General features: G+C 52.3%; 1 protein-coding gene across 1 annotated transcript in view; it reads left to right on the top strand.

Annotated features, from left to right (window-relative positions):
- The window catches only part of MTHFS (methenyltetrahydrofolate synthetase), a 36,121-nt gene that overhangs the window by 19,198 nt on the left and 1,475 nt on the right, over positions 1-15,448 (top strand). The window lies entirely within an intron of this gene.

Raw genomic sequence — 15,448 nt, forward strand, 5'->3', positions numbered from 1 at the left:
GTGCTGGTGCATGATTGGTGCAGCTGTGCGTGGCCCTTCAGCGTGCCGTAATGCCTGCTAGAGGGAGTCTGGCCCCCAAAATTCTTAGTTTAAAAAATTTAGCTGACTATTATGAACCATTCATATTTGAGATTAACTTTAAAATTATCTTGTCAGTTTCTTCCCCGCATCCTCTAGAGATCTTGGTTGGAACTGTGTTACAGTTTTAGGTTAGTTTGTGGGAAATACATTTCTTTTCAACATTCAGGCATCTCCAGGAGTGCAGTCTCCCCCGTTGTCTCAGGCCCTTTCCGTGTTCCTCTGTAGATGTGTTTGGTTTGAGTCATATCGTTTCTGGATGTTGCTTGTTAAGTGCATTCTTAGTCAACTAGTATTTGTTGTTACTGTGGATAGAGTATTTTTCCGTTGTCAAGTTCTTGTGCAGGAAAGCAGAGGAACACGGCTCAGATTTCCAGATGGGACCAGAAGTCTTGGAAGTAATGCTAAGGTTATTTTCTTCAATATCTTCTTAAGTCCTAGAAAATCGAGTATTAGAAAACTTAATTTCTTTTTTTCTTTTAAGATTTTATTTATTTGACAGAGAAAGAGTGAGAGAGCACAAGCAGGGGAAGCAACAGGGGGAGAGGAAGAAGCAGACTCCCCGCTGAGCAGGGAGCCTGATTCCAGGGCCCCGGGATCATGACCTGAGCCACAGGCAGACGCTTAACTGACTGAACCACCCAGGCACCCAGAAAACTTAATTTCATGAGAAACTTGCATCGCTGATACCATATTTTCAAAGTGAAGTGTCCCAGGCTGAGTTTTTAAGGGCTGCTGGACTTGAGGGGCGCTGAGGGTTCCCCAGTTCCCAGCAGATGTCAGCGTGGGTCCGCAGTGGTGGTATTATCTGTGGTATCCCGCATCTCACCTCCTTACTTAATTAGCACAGCGGGGGCTGTTGAGCAGGGCAGGATTTTGGAGAGCCTCTGAGCCAGTCCTTCCGTCCTGCAGCCGAGGGCACAGGCCTAGACAGGAAATGACCCGTCCAAGGTCACACAGGCATGCGGGGCGAGGCCGAAACCCAGATGTTCTTGTCGCCAAATGACAGTAAGAGTCAGCCACCAAAGTCACAGAGAAGAAAGGTGTAGCCCCAACATAGAACTTATATTTTGGAGGAATGGAAGCATGCTGTTCAATTTATTTGGGTAGGTATATATTTAAAGATTCTAATGAACATGGTGTTAGGTTCTTGGGTTAAAATAATTGGGTGAAACAAACTGAAAACAGCTAATTTTGTTGCCTGAATGTGGCATTACTGGGTGTGAAGGTGACCCTTGATCTTGTATCCCGTTCTTCATCCCGACTGTGGATAAAACACCAGCACTTGCACGTGGCCAGTAGAGTAACTTCACGCCCTCTCTGCGCGGCCTGACTTGTGACGCTAGGGAGAAACCCTAGAAACCATTCAGTTCCACAGACCACCAAGGAGCCTGTAATCTTTTCCAGTAAAGACAGCAGGCAAAAGAAAAATGTGTTTTGTCGTACATTACGAGAGATCAAGGAAGCGAGAGGCGCACTTACGGGCCGTGTTAGACAGAGTTGGGAAATGCACAAGATAGAGTCTCAGAGAAATCCCCTCCCTCTAATCCGCTGACCGCCTTATCCAGGTCTGTTCGTGGGAAGTGTGGGGGGCATTCGATCTGTGGGCAGAGGCTGGAGTCCAGCAGGGCACGTTGATGAGCACCTGTTTCCCGGACACCGGCACTCCCTGGGGTTGGGGGTGGCGAGAGCCCCGTGCATTGGTGTGAAGGTGAAGGACGTCATTGTGGGTTGAGTCTTGAAGGAAGGGTAGGAATCACAGAAGGGGGAACATGTGGCCGGTGGGACACGCGTGGGGCAGGCTGGAGAGCAGGTGTGTCTGGGCAAGTAGTGAATAGCTTACAGTCATTCCCTCTTCCCTGAGTGCCACACTCCCCACCGGAGGCCTGAAACCATAGGGAGCACTGAACCCCAAATACACGTTGTCGTTTCCTGTGCATACATACTTACGGTAAGTTTAGTTAGTAAACCAGGCACAGTCAGAGAGGAGCAACGGGCACCGGCACTCATAGTGCAATAGCACAGTGACAGCAGTGTGGTCCCTCTCGCTCTCAGAACGCCTGCTGTTCCGCACGCGGCCCGCTGGTGGTGGGAGCATCCAGAGCCTACGTGAGGAGATGGAGTGAGGGGAGGGCGCAGGCACTGCGAGTGCTGGCCTACGACTGACCGACCGTCCGCGGCGTCACGGGGAGAATCACCTTCTCGTAGCCCGCGGTGGACCGCGGACGTGAAACCACAGCCAAGGGGGGATTACTCCATTATGTTTAGAGCTTGAGGTCAGTCGAAGGAAGGCGAGATCGAGAGTAGATGGCGGCTGGTTTGGTTTTAGATTCTTTGAGCTGGAGGTCGCAGCAGGAGATGTTCTTCTGAACATGTTTGAAACGTTTTATTTTGAAATAATAAATCATAAAAATAGCAGAGAGAGGTCCTGGGTTCTCTTCCCCCAGCCTGCCTCCGTGGTGGCATCTCACGGAGCTCTCGTGGAGTAGCGACCCCAGGACGTGGACCCTGCTGCAGCTTGACTCAGTGTCACCCGTGTGCACGTGTACGCCCTGATGTGCAGGATGCTTACACGCATTTCTGTGTGGTTGTGTCACACGTGCAGATTTCTGCAGCTGCTTCCCACACGCAGGACTGTCCCTCCTTCTAAAGATTTTAGGGAGCTCTAGAGAAGTCCAGCTTTCCCGTTGGCTAAGTGGGGATATGTCGTCGGCGTCCAGAGTCCAGGGACAGGTTTGTAGCCTGGAGACCTGGCTGCTAAGGGCGCCCCCAGGAGCCCTGCTGAGGTGGTGTTGGGAGCACGTGGGAAGATCTGGCGGTTTTGTAACAAATCTTACAAGGAATGAAATTGCTTAACTAGGAACATTTTTTTATTTTTAATTTTTTTTTTTTAAGTAGGCTCCACACCCAGTATAGAGCCTGCTGTGGGGCTTGATCTCATGGCCCTGAGATCAAGACCTGAGCCAAGGTCAAGAGTCAGATGCTCAGCCAACTGAGCCACCTTGGAGCCCCTTAACTAGGAATATTCTTTGTAGAGTTTTTTTTAAGATGGCAGAAAAGATCTGTTAATGTTTTTTCCTGAGATCCCAAGGATGCTGTCCGCTCCTTCTGTGATTTCCCCACGTGCCCTGAGAGTTCTGATTCTCCCGCAGACTGGTTTTGGCTCCAGAGTCACTGATCTTCCTCTTGGAGGCTAATCAGGGGCTTCGCTGGCTCAGCCCGCAGAATGAAGTGAGTTTCTTACCCTGGCACGGGAGGCGCTTCTCACCACAGTGTAGACGTGTCCTTCTAGACATCTTGCTTCTATTTTATTCATGGGTCCTTCCAGAGAGAATCAGCCACTGGCCCTGAACACACTCCACGCTTTTCCAAATCCGTGCCTCTGCTCGTCACATTCACTCCTGATACTCCATCCCTCTCCATCCTGACGCGGAGCTCCTCCTCAGCCTTCCGCTGCTGGTCGGTCCTGAGGCCCCTCCGTCGGCAGGCTTTCCCAGGCAAACCCCCTTCTCCATGGACGCCGGCCTTCCTCCTGCCCCACTGTGCTTCTTACCCTCGCAGATCCGGTGCTGGGATGGGCTGCCGGCCCGACTAGCCTGAATTTACTGGAGCACCCAAGCTCTTCCGTGTCTGTTTGTGATTGCGGTGAAAACGTGTACAGTTTACCGTCCTAACCACCTCTACATATGTGGCTCAGGAACGTTCCACGCATGCACAGCGTGGTGAGACGGGCTGCGGCGCTTTCCCTCTGGGCGATCTGCCCCTGCCCGCAGCCCCGGGCCCTGGCAGACTCCCTTCTGCTCTCCACCTCTGTGAGTTCAGGTATTTCAGAGACATTGTATATGGGGAATCATACAGCGTTTGCTCTTTTGTGACTGGCTTACTTTATTCCTTGATTGTATCACACGGATGTACAAGGAATTGTCCTGAAAATCCTCCGAACCGCTAAGCTTTCCTTGTAAACCAAGCTGAGAAATCAAAGCGTTCCATCCACTCATGTTACAGACGGATGAGGAAACGCGACAACCAGAGGCTGCCTGAAGTTTGCGACCAATCGCAGGGCGTTCTGTAACGTCTTCTCAGTTTTAGAGGGCTTCTGAAGGCCAGCGTGGTTACCAGCAGCAGGGACAGCGTCCCAGGCTCGGAGCCAGAACACGCGGGTGAGGCCGCTGCTGCGGGTCTGTCTTCCGCAGGACCTTGCTGCACATCTGTGATACAGTTTAATTGTGTTTCTCTGATAAGATTGATTTTGGTCCGTATCTGCTCAGATAGGACAAGCTGAGGTGCGGTGTTCCTGTTTTGCCTTTATAACCTATGGGAGATGTTACAAAGCCGGGTGGCAAATGGTTTCTGTAAAGAGCCAGATAGTTCACATTTGGGGCTCCGGGCACCCTCCAGTATCCGCTATAACGACTTAGCTCTGCTGTCTCAGTGTGGACACAGAGTGTGGCTGTGTTCCATTGAAACTTGATTTAGGGGAGCGCCTGGGTGGCTCCGTTGGTGAAGCGTCTGCCTTTGGCTCCGGTCATGATCCCAGGTTCCTGGGATTGAGTCCCAGGTCGGGCTCCCTGCTCCGCGGGGAGTCTGCTTCTCCCTCTCCCTCTCCCGCTCATGCTCTCTCTCTTTCTCAAATAAATAAATAAAATCTTGGGGAAAAAAAGAAAAGCAGGCAGCGGGCCAGATTTGACCCCTGCTGTAATTGGCCCAGCCCTGTACTCAGGTGGGGGGACCCTCACTCCTGCCTCTTTGATCCTTAGCACCTCGCTTGCTGTCGTTCACACGGAAGACAGTTCTGTGTGTTGTTTAGGGCGATGGTCATGATGATGATTTAAGAAATGCAAATCAAGTTATCATTTCCTACTTTTAATCATTTATTAAGGTTTGGGCTTATTTTCTGTACACATGCTAGCTAGCTTCATGATATAATAAAAGATAAACCTAAGAAAAGAGCGAACATGTTTGAAGTACATCTTTGAAGGGAGACACAAAATTTTTCGGAGGATTCATGAAAGTATTTCTTTTTCTAAAGGAAAATGATTTTGTTCTGATGATAAAAATAAGATATATTCAAGCAGTGCCGAGGACTGTAAGGAAATAATAAATACGCCCAGTCCCCCAAACCGGAGGTCAGCACGGGTCACAGCCGTGTGTACATTGTTTGCTGGGTCCCTTTGTGTGCCCCCCCCGACCCCCCTGTTTTCTGTCATTGTCACCTGCTTGGGGCCAGGGAAGGTCCCCCTGCATGGACCACATCACAGGCACCCTGGCCTTGGCTCCTGAGTCTTCAGCCAGCGGGTGGCACCGACAGAGACCAGAGGGTGCAGGACAGTGAGGTGGGATGTTTACTCCCTCCTGCCCCCGCCCTCGGCGCAGGCTCTGGTCAGAACCCCGCTCCTGGCTGGCGGTCCCTGCAGCTGCAGCTCTCGGTGCCTAGAGCCTTGCCCTCCCTGCTCCCATCCCTCGACCTTCAGGCCTGGAGGTGGCCGAGGTTCCCTGTGGGGGGACGTGCTCGCTGTCTGCTGCTTCTCTTGTCCCGCCTGCCCTCTGATGACTCCCTTACTCACCGCTCTGACTTTGCAGCTTGAGTGTGCTGTCTGTCCTTTGCTGTGGCCCTAACCTGACTGAGACAGGGTCATGTCCACTTGACTGACGCCCTCAGCCAGGGCCGGTAAGGACCACTGCTGCATCATACCTCCTCCCGCAAATGCTAGAAGGTTGATACTTCAAAAGGGTTTTTTTTTGTTTTTTTTTTTTAAAGATTTTATTTATTTGACAGAGATAGAGACAGCCAGCGAGAGAGGGAACACAAGCAGGGGGAGTGGGAGAGGAAGAAGCAGGCTCCCAGCGGAGGAGCCTGATGTGGGGCTTGATCCCATAACGCCGAGATCACGCCCTGAGCCAAAGGCAGACGCTTAACCGCTGTGCCACCCAGGCGCCCCTCAAAAGGGTTTTTAAAAAATTTGAGGTGGTTTGCCTGGGTGGCTCAGTCGGTTAAGTGTCTGACTCTTGATTTCAGCTCAGGTCAAGGTCCTCAGGTCCTGGAGTTGAGCCCTGTTGCGGGCTCTGCTCTCAGCGGGAGTCTCCTTGAGATTGTCTCTCCCTCTGCCCCTCCCTCTCATGCTGTCTGTCTCTCTCTCAAATAAATAAATAAATAAATCTTTAAAAAAATTTGGGTTATCTATGAACGTGGTAGAAAATCTGAACTGTACAAAAGGATGGAGTGAAGGTATGGGGCGTCCTCCTCATCCAAGTCCTCCTGTTCCCCAGTTTGTTTCTCCAGAGCCGGTCCCTGTTGCTGGTTTTCTGTGGCTCCTTCCTGAGCTGTCCTGACGGGGGGTTACCTGTATTCTAGGAAGAAGGCTGATCGGTCTTCACGGTTCATCTTAGCTCAACTTCTGTCCTGTTGTCCTCGAGGTTTTCCAGGTTTTCTGGGCTGGGGCGGGGAGGGTGTTGTCGCTGAGACTCTCAGCGCCTAAGCCACCAAACACTACACGTGCTTCTCATGTCTCTGCTTTCAGCCCTTCTAGAAGAGTCTAAATCCCCAATTTCTTCGTTTCAACAAGTAGTCTACATTCACAGGGTTGAATGAAAGCCTCGAGCTCATAAACACTGAGGTTTAACTCAGAGACCGTCTTACATTCTAAAGACCTCATGAGCTGGAGTGGTGGCCCGTCCTGCCCGGGGACACGGAGGGAATGGCTCCCGTGGCTGGTGTGGGCTCCTGTCCCAGTGCTGCTGTCACAAGCATAGTCCCTGTATTTCAACACGAATGTTAGACCCTGTGTTCAAAGAAAGGATTTTAGAGTAACAACACAGAAATGATCAATCACGTGATGATTGTCTTTCAAAGATGATTTTCAGGGCTCCTGGGTGGCTCCGTTGGTTAAGCATCTGACTCTCGGTTTTGGCTCAGGTCATGATCTCAGGCTTGTGAGATCAAGCCCTGTGTCGGGCTCTGCACTCAGTGCAGTCTGCTTGAGGTTCTCTCCCTCTCTCTCTCTCTGCCCCTCCCCAGGCTTGCACGCTCTCTCTAAATAAATAAATATATATTTTTAAAAAATATTTATTTATTTGACAGAAAGAGAGGGGGGAGAGAGAGAGAGAGCACAAGCAGGGGGAGTGGCAGGCAGAGGGAGAAGCAGGCTCCCTCCTGAGCAGAGAGCCCAATGCGGGACTTGATCCCAGGACTCTGGGATCATGACCTGAGCCCCAGGCAGACACTTAACTGCCTGTACCACCCAGGTACCCCAATAAATAAATATCTTTTTTTTTTTAAGATTTTATTTATTTATTTGACAGTGAGAGACGCAGTGAGAGAGGGAACGCAAGCAGGGGGAGTGTGAGAGGGAGAAGCAGGCTTCCCGCTGAGCAGGGAGCCCAATGCAGGGCTCAATCCCAGGACCCTGGGATCACGCCCTGAGCTGAAGGCAGACGCTTAATGACTGAGCCACCTATGTGCCCCCCAATAAATAAATATCTTTTTTTAAAAAAAGATGATTTTTATTACAGTGTGTTTGATTCTATGTGGAGATTCCCAAGTGGCCAACATGCGTTGTGACCCAGCACAGCAGAATGAAGGTGCAGTTACGGTGTGATTAGCAAACAGCTGTCTGCCCTAGGTGGTTTATTTAGTCGCCCACACCGTAAGAGTAGTACGCAACTGCAGGGAAATAACCCTCGTGGGTGTATACAGTCGGAGTCGAGCATACCTGTCCTGTAATCACGGGACTGCAGGACCCCCCCCCCCACCACGCATGCTCTGTACGGCTGTACCAGGAAGGAGGATCTGGCGGCGGGGGAGGGGGGGTCCTGCTTTCATCTGTTCTTTCAGAGGCAACCCCGATGAGCTCAAAGCATCTGGTATTGATTTCTGAGAGTTCTGCAGCAAGAGCCGCCATGAGTTACTGGTTCTGTATTTTATTTCAGGATTTCAGCTCCTTCGTGTTCCCAAACGTTGTCTGTAATCAGTTGTGGGGCCTGAGGAGTACACACACAGCCACGGATTGACATTTGGTATTAATAGTTTGGAGACTCTTTACGTCCTGACACGCTTATCCATCTTAGATTTCAGGTCAAGGCAGTTTTGACTGATGTCTCCTAGCTACGAAGGGCTGGCGCTGGGAGGCAGACCCCACAGCCTGTCTAGAAGCCTGCACTCTCAGCCGTCCTAATGCTTCCTCCGTCCCTTTGCCTCGTCCCATGGGTACCTTTAGCCATAGGAGCGGTATGTGTCGAATCATCCACCTGGGCGGCAAGGTCTCAGCTTTATCTCTTCAGAGCTGACTGCCCTTAAGGAGGAATTTGATCTCTCTGAGCACAGAGCTCGGTTCTCCATCTGTGAACTGGGGCGAGCGAGCCCTGCCCTCCTGTCTCGCCAGGTGGATATGTTGACCAGCTGATGCTGACTCTAGTCACCCTTCTCTCCCTGGCGTATAGCACAGCACCTGCCACGTTGTGGGCACGTAAGACATGTTAGTTCCTGTACCCTCTCTCGTCTTCTAGAAGCTGGACTTTGGATCAGAGCTAGGTGTTGCATGGGATACTCCGAACAGGTAACAACTTGGATATGGTCAAAAGTCTCATTCTGTCTCTCACTCTTGTTCTTTCTTTCGTGGTAAATAGAACTGGACTCAGCATCTCTCTGGGCAAAGGAGAGAACTCTCCCCAGAAGGCGAGGAAGGGACTCCTCCTTCTTAATGGGCCATGGGCCTTCTCGCCGTGTAGGATAAGAGCAGGCCACACCACGTTTCACATCCAGGGGGCATTGCGTGGACATTTAACTGAGGTTTGTTCACGTCAGGACTGTCATGACCAGACGGGTAAATACAGAGATTAGAAGGACCTTGCAGGTGTGGAGAACAGCATAGCCGGAGCTGAGACTCGCACACAGGACATCTTGGGGTGGGGCTGTGGGACAGTGAGCCCCTCTGTGTAACGGGATTGCCTGAGTTTCACGGCAGACAGTGCTGGAATGGTGATCGGGGATGAGGCTGTGGTGGGTCCTGCCCCCCACCCAGTTAGAGAATTTGGATGTTGTCTTTAAGAGACTGTGATTGACTCAAGGTTTTTGAGCAAGGGGAGTCAGGACGGAGGCTGAATTTGAGGGTGGATCGAGACCAGCAGGTCCTGGAGGTGGGGCGCACTGTTGGACTTGCAGGAGAAACACGTGCTCGGACAGGCAGGTGGGGGTGAGTACCCAGGTGGAGCTGAGCGCCCAGGTGGAGGTGAGGACCTGGGTGGAACTGAGGACCCAGGTGGAGCTGAGCACACAGGTGGGGGTGAGCGCCCAGGTGGAGCTGAGGACCCAGGTGGGGGTGAGCGCCCAGGTGGGAGTGAGCGCCCAGGTGGAGGTGAGGACCCGGGTGGAACTGAGCACACAGGTGGGGGTGAGCGCCCAGGTGGAGCTGAGGACCCAGGTGGGGGTGAGCACCCAGGTGGAGGACCCAGGTGGAGCTGAGCGCCCAGGTGGAGCTGAGCGCCCAGGTGGGGGTGAGGACCCGGGTGGAGGTGAGGACCCAGGTGGAGCTGAGCGCCCAAGTGGGGTTGAAGACCCAGGTGGAGCTGAGCACCCAGGTGGGGGTGAGCGCCCTGCCGGTTGTGCGGTGGTACCTGGAGGGGGTGGCCTGGAGACCCACCCCAGCCCTGAGCTAGCAAGAAGTGTGGGGAGGAAACAGCTCTGCATGGCTCCCAGGCCCTGACACCCCTCATTTCCAGCCTTCTCTGCAGGATTGGGGCAAGGACAGGCCGCTACCTGAACAGTCCAGGACAGGAGTCTGAGGTCAAGGTAACTGAAGAGGGTCTGAGGCCTGGCTGCTGCCTCCGTGGCCAGGGAGAAAGAGGACGTTGTGTGACAGTGAACTGAATCCTTAGCACTGAGCACTGGACTTTGGGTCCCGTGATCAGAGAAGGGCAGTTAGGAAACCCTCTGTCTTCATTTTCTATCAGGGCCTGGTTCCTGTTCTTTTTGGTTTGGTGGATGATGGTTTTGTGGCTCAGTGTCTGTCCTTATGTCCCCACGGAGCACATCCTGGCCCCAGTGGTTTCCTTGTTGCCAAATCTAATAGATATCTTCCTGTCCTAACTGTACTCCTCCCTTCTGCCAGCGTTCCACTCCCCTCTTCCTAAAACTCTTTCCTTATATTCTAGGACAGGGTCATTGCCCTGCAGCCCACGGGCCACAGCTGGCCCACCGCCTGCCTCTGTGAATGAAACTTTATCGGAGCACAGCCACGCCTGTTCACGGATGTATTTTCCGTGGCCCCTTTCGGACTACACAGCAGAGTTGAGTCGTCATGACTCAGACCCTGTGGCCTGTAAAGCCTGGATTATTTGTTATCTGGCCCCATACAGGGCATGTTCTATCCCAGTGCCCTCCCCGGTCTCCTTCCACGCCAGGAGCTGAGGGCATGAGTGTGAGCCCATTCGCAGGGGAGGCTGGGAAAGCTCCTGCCGAAGAATCACTCCGAATACTAAAGAAGCCCCACCCCTCCCTGGCCCACCTGGCTCAAGAAATAGCGTCTGACATTTCCTAATCAAAAAAGGAAAGCTCTTAGCATCAGTGTGTCCTCATACACAGTGTGGTCTGGCCCTGGGCGCAGTTCGCTTACAGGCATCACCTAGACTCACTGTCATGGGCAGGCTTCCGCGGCAGGCCCCGTTTCCAGCTGCCTCTCTCAGCTTGGGAGACTGAAGCAGGAAAGCCTCGTGATGCAGCCAAGCAGCCTCTGGGCCCAGCCAACGCCACGGCGGTGGGCTGCCTCCAGAGGGCACTGGTGGTTCAGAGCCAGCGCCCAACGCCAAGGCAGCAGTGGCTGGGCAGCCACTGTGTGGAGCCCGGTGAGGTTCCCGAGGCTGAGCCTTGCCGTCCAGAGTGCAGAACCACATTCGAAATCCAACAAAGCCTGGGGGGGACACCCAACAAACCATGATCCTGCAGAGCAGTCTTGGGCCTTACGGAGCATGCGCTCTGAGCAGCGGGGCGCAGTCCCGGGGCAGCGGGGTCTCTGTGCCAGCCGTGCTCTGTGAAGCACACACGAGTGTGTGTGCGGGTCTTCCTGCATGTTGTGCTGTATGTCACTCTCCTCTCTTACGGAGCCCGTGGTGAAACTAGAGCCACGCCAAAGGCTCAGAGAGAATTTGTGCACAGACCAAGCGTTTTTCTCCTGCTCTCCCTGCTGAGTTTTGACCTTGCAGGGCCTTAGGGTAGGTCTGGGGTCTGCCTGTTCGCGAGGACGGCCCAGGATGGGAGCAGCGTGTGCAAGGGGAGCTTGTTAAGCCTGCGTGTGATCTTTAAGCCCCCTTGGTGCCTCGCCTCTGGGGAGGGAAAGCATCCAGGACCCTGTTGTGAAGGCCTGACACGACCCAGGGAGGAGGAGGCATGCATGTGACGATGGGGAGGACACAGGAAGTACTTCTAGCCACAGCAGGTAGATGAGGTCAAGCAAGGAAACTCCGTGTTTCAGGAAGACACTTGGCTTCATCTAGTAGACAGAGGCCAGAGGGGGCTTCTGAGCAGCTGAAGTGGGACTGTAGGTGACCCCATGGCTGAAGGGAGCAGTGGTACCCATCCTGTTGGCGGGGAGTCCAGCAGCAACACCCCAGACAGGATGTCAGGACCTCTGCCTCCGAAGGGCCCTCTCACGGCCTCGTCCCCCAAGAATCCCAGAGCCATTCTTGCTTACTCATTGTAGAGCTCGCTTTGAGCAAATGTGCAAGGTGACATTTCTGCCATCTTCCCGTCCCAGGATGTTGCCTGCTAGATCCAAACCCAGGGTGGGCCCCGGTGAGGCTGTAGTGCAGGTGGGGCAGTGACACCAGGGGGAGTGAGACCACCTTTACCGGAGGGACTTGAGAAAGGTATGTTCTTGTCTTTCTCTCTCCTTTCTTCTCTTCTAGCGGCCTGCAGGTGCATGTCTGAAATTCTACCTTCCCGTTCTCATGTATTGGCTGGTGGAAATCCCGATTTCCTCCTGGCTTTCCTTTTGGTATCTTTGCATTTTTAAAAAATGCACGAAATAACACCTAACATGAGATCCACTCTCTTAACGAACTTTTAAGAGTGCAGTCCACGTTGGCCACGGGCACAGTGTTGGACAGCAGACATCTGCCGCGTCTTCTCATCCTGCCTGGCTGAAGCCGGTACCCACGGCAGCCCGGCGTTTCTTCTCCTCCCGGCTTCCCGCAACCACCGCCGTACGTCCTGCTTCTGTGAGTTCAGCTGCTTCATGTGCCTCCTACGAGTGGACTCATGCAGTAGTTGTCCTTCTGCACCTGCTGTGTTTCGCGTAACCCAATGTCCTCAAGGTCCCTCCTCGCTGTAGGAGGTGCAAGAGTTCTTTCTCTCACATGGCTGAGTCGTGCCCCCGTGCACGCGCCTCTCTGCGTGTATCCTCATCCATCAACGCACATGTAGGTGTTTCTACCTCCGAACTGTTGTGAGTAGGGCTGCTCTGGACATGGGTGTGCATGGGTTTCAGGGTTTTATTGACTCAATATGCCTACTCGTTCCACTTCTGATATTTTAAGGAACTTTGATACTGTCTTCCATAGTGGCTGCACCTTTTTATATTCCTAGCAACAATGGCAAGCGTTCCAGTCTCTCCATAGCCTCACCAACATTTATCATATTCTGTTTGTTTTTTTTTTTTTTTCAAAGATTTTTATTTATTTATTTGACAGAGATAGAGACAGCCAGCGAGAGAGGGAACACAAGCAGGGGAAGTGGGAGAGGAAGAAGCAGGCTCATAGCGGAGGAGCCTGACGTGGGGCTCGATCCCATAACGCCGGGATCACGCCCTGAGCCGAAGGCAGACGCTTAACCACTGTGCCACCCAGGCGCCCCATATTCTGTTTGTTTTTTAATGGACATCCTAGCAGGTGTGAGGCGGGATCTCATTGAGGCGTTGATTTGCATTTCCCTGATGGCGAGTGATATCGAACATCTTTTTATGTGCCTCTTGGCTACAAACCTGAATCAGGGAGACACAGGAAATCTGAACAGACCAATACTATTAAAAAAAAAATTTAATTGTTGGGGCGCCTGGGTGGTGCAGTCCTTAAGCATCTGCCTTTGGCTCAGGGCGTGATCCCGGAGTTCTAGGATCGAGCCCCACATCAGGCTCCTCCACTGTGAGCCTGCTTCTTCCTCTCCCACTCTCCCTGCTTGTGTTCCGTCTCTCGCTGGCTGTCTCTCTCTCTGTCAAATAAATAAATAAATCTTTAAAAAAAATTGAATTGGTAAACAAGAAGCTCCCCATGGGGCGCCTGGGTGCCTTAGTCAGTTGAGCGTCTGATTCATGATCTCAGCTCAGGTCTTGATCTCAGGGTTCTGAGTTTGGCCCAGTGTCGGGCTCCACTCCAGGCATGGAACCTACTTCAAAAACAGAAACAAAAACAAACAAAACAAAAACAAAAAACAAAAACTCCCAATAAACAAAAGTCCAGGGCCAAATGGATTACAAGGGAACTCTACCAAACATTTAAAATTGAGTTAATACCTATTCTCCTCAAACTATTCTGAAAAAAAAGAAAAGAGAGAAAGGAATGCTTCCAAATTCATTCTGTGAGGCCAACATTACCCTCATACCAAAATCAGACAAAGACGCTATAACTGTAGAAAATCACAGGCCGGTGTCCCTGATGACCATAGAAGCGAAAGTCCTCAACAAAATACTGGTGAACCACATTCAACAACACCTTAAGAGAATAACTCCCCATGATCAAGTGGGATTTATTCCAGAGACGCAAGGATGGCTCAGTATTCGCAGATCAGTTAACACAGTCCACACGTGAACGAAATGAAGAGTGAAAATCACGACCGTCGTAATAGCTGCAGAAAAAGCACTTGACAAAATTCAACATCTATTCCTGATGAAAACTCAAAAAAGTGGGTCTAGAGGGAGCCAGCCTCCACATAATAAAAGTCATATAGGAGAAACCCATAGCCAACATCACAGTCCATGGGGAGAACCGAGAGCTTTCCCATAAGGTCAGGAACAAGGTGAAGATGTCTATTCTCACCACTTCTAGTCAACACAGTACTGGGCATTTTAACCGCAGCGTTAAGACAAGAAAAAGAAAGAAAAGGCATCCAGGTTTGTTCAGAAGAAGCAAAACTGTCCCTATTTGCAGACAACATGATACTATATATAGAAAATCCTAAAGACTCTGCCAGAAAACTGCTAGGATTGATAAAAGGATTCAGTAAGGTCACAGGATACAGAATTAATATACAGAAATCATGTGTCTGTTGGCCATTTCTGGTCTTGTCTGGAGAATGATCTGTTCAGGTCCTTTGTCCATGGTTGGGTCAGGTTGTTTGCTGTTTTGCGGCTGAGCTGTGGGATCGCTTTGCCTCTGCCTCCTGACCTGGCAGACTCCTCTCCTGTGCTCTCTGCTCCTCGGCGGGATCCTTCTGCCCTCTGTATTCCCCTCCTCGTCACTCTGTTCCTGCGACCTGTCCCTTACCTACTGAAACGTACTCAAACCCACTTCTGGCACATCCTTAAAAACCCAGGTCCCGCAAGGTTCCCATGAATCCTTCCCTGGCCAGCCAGACAGAAGGGCTGTCCCTCTTCTGAAGCCTCAGGTGCTTCCTGTCCTGTGGCTTCTGGGCAGTTGGCAGAGCTTGCTGTCTTGCATGGGGATGGGTGTTCCACATGTTCTTGTTTGATTTGGGCTGAGCTCCATCTCCGCCAGGAGCCGGGGAAACAGTGTGTTGTGCATGGGTGTGCCGAGTCTAGACGGCTGCTGAGCTTTCAGCCCCAGCATGGTCTGGAGACCGGAAAGGCCCCGGAGCGAGCCCAGTCTCAGTGCACGAGTCACCGTTCATCCCACGAGAGAAGGAGGAGCAGGCCAGGGTCAGGGAGGAAAGGGAAAGATCAGCGACCAGGGCCTGTGAGCACGTTTGGTTGGAAGGGACATGCAGGTTTACGCAGAAGGTCACGACTGTAATCGGAGGCGGGCTCTGCGGGTTTCTGGCAGGCACGGGTAGACAGGTGTGTGCTGGGCTCGCCCCGCACTTCTGCACGTAGTCAGAGCAGCTGTCGACAGTGGGGGCCCAGCCTGGCTGGCACTGAACACCTGTACCCCGAACACCTTGTTCCAGAGAATTTGTGGCTTCCAACCCGGGATGTCCTTGGCAACAACCCTGCATGTGTGGTTTGTCCATGCCAAGCTCTAGGTCACCCAGAAACCCCCACACAGCCTTCAGGAGGCCGGCACAGGAAGGCTACAGTTGGGTGTGTGATGTGACTCTTGAGTTGTGCTGGTCCGACAGGCTCCCTGCCAGACGCTAGAAGGTTGAGCTTCGGTGGGCCTCCCAAAATCCGTGGAGATTCTCCACCTCATGATCTTTATTGCCTTCTTCACG

The sequence above is a fragment of the Ursus maritimus genome, unplaced genomic scaffold (assembly GCF_017311325.1).
Source record: "Ursus maritimus isolate PB19 unplaced genomic scaffold, ASM1731132v1 scaffold_27, whole genome shotgun sequence".
Classification (NCBI taxonomy): Eukaryota; Metazoa; Chordata; class Mammalia; order Carnivora; family Ursidae; genus Ursus; species Ursus maritimus.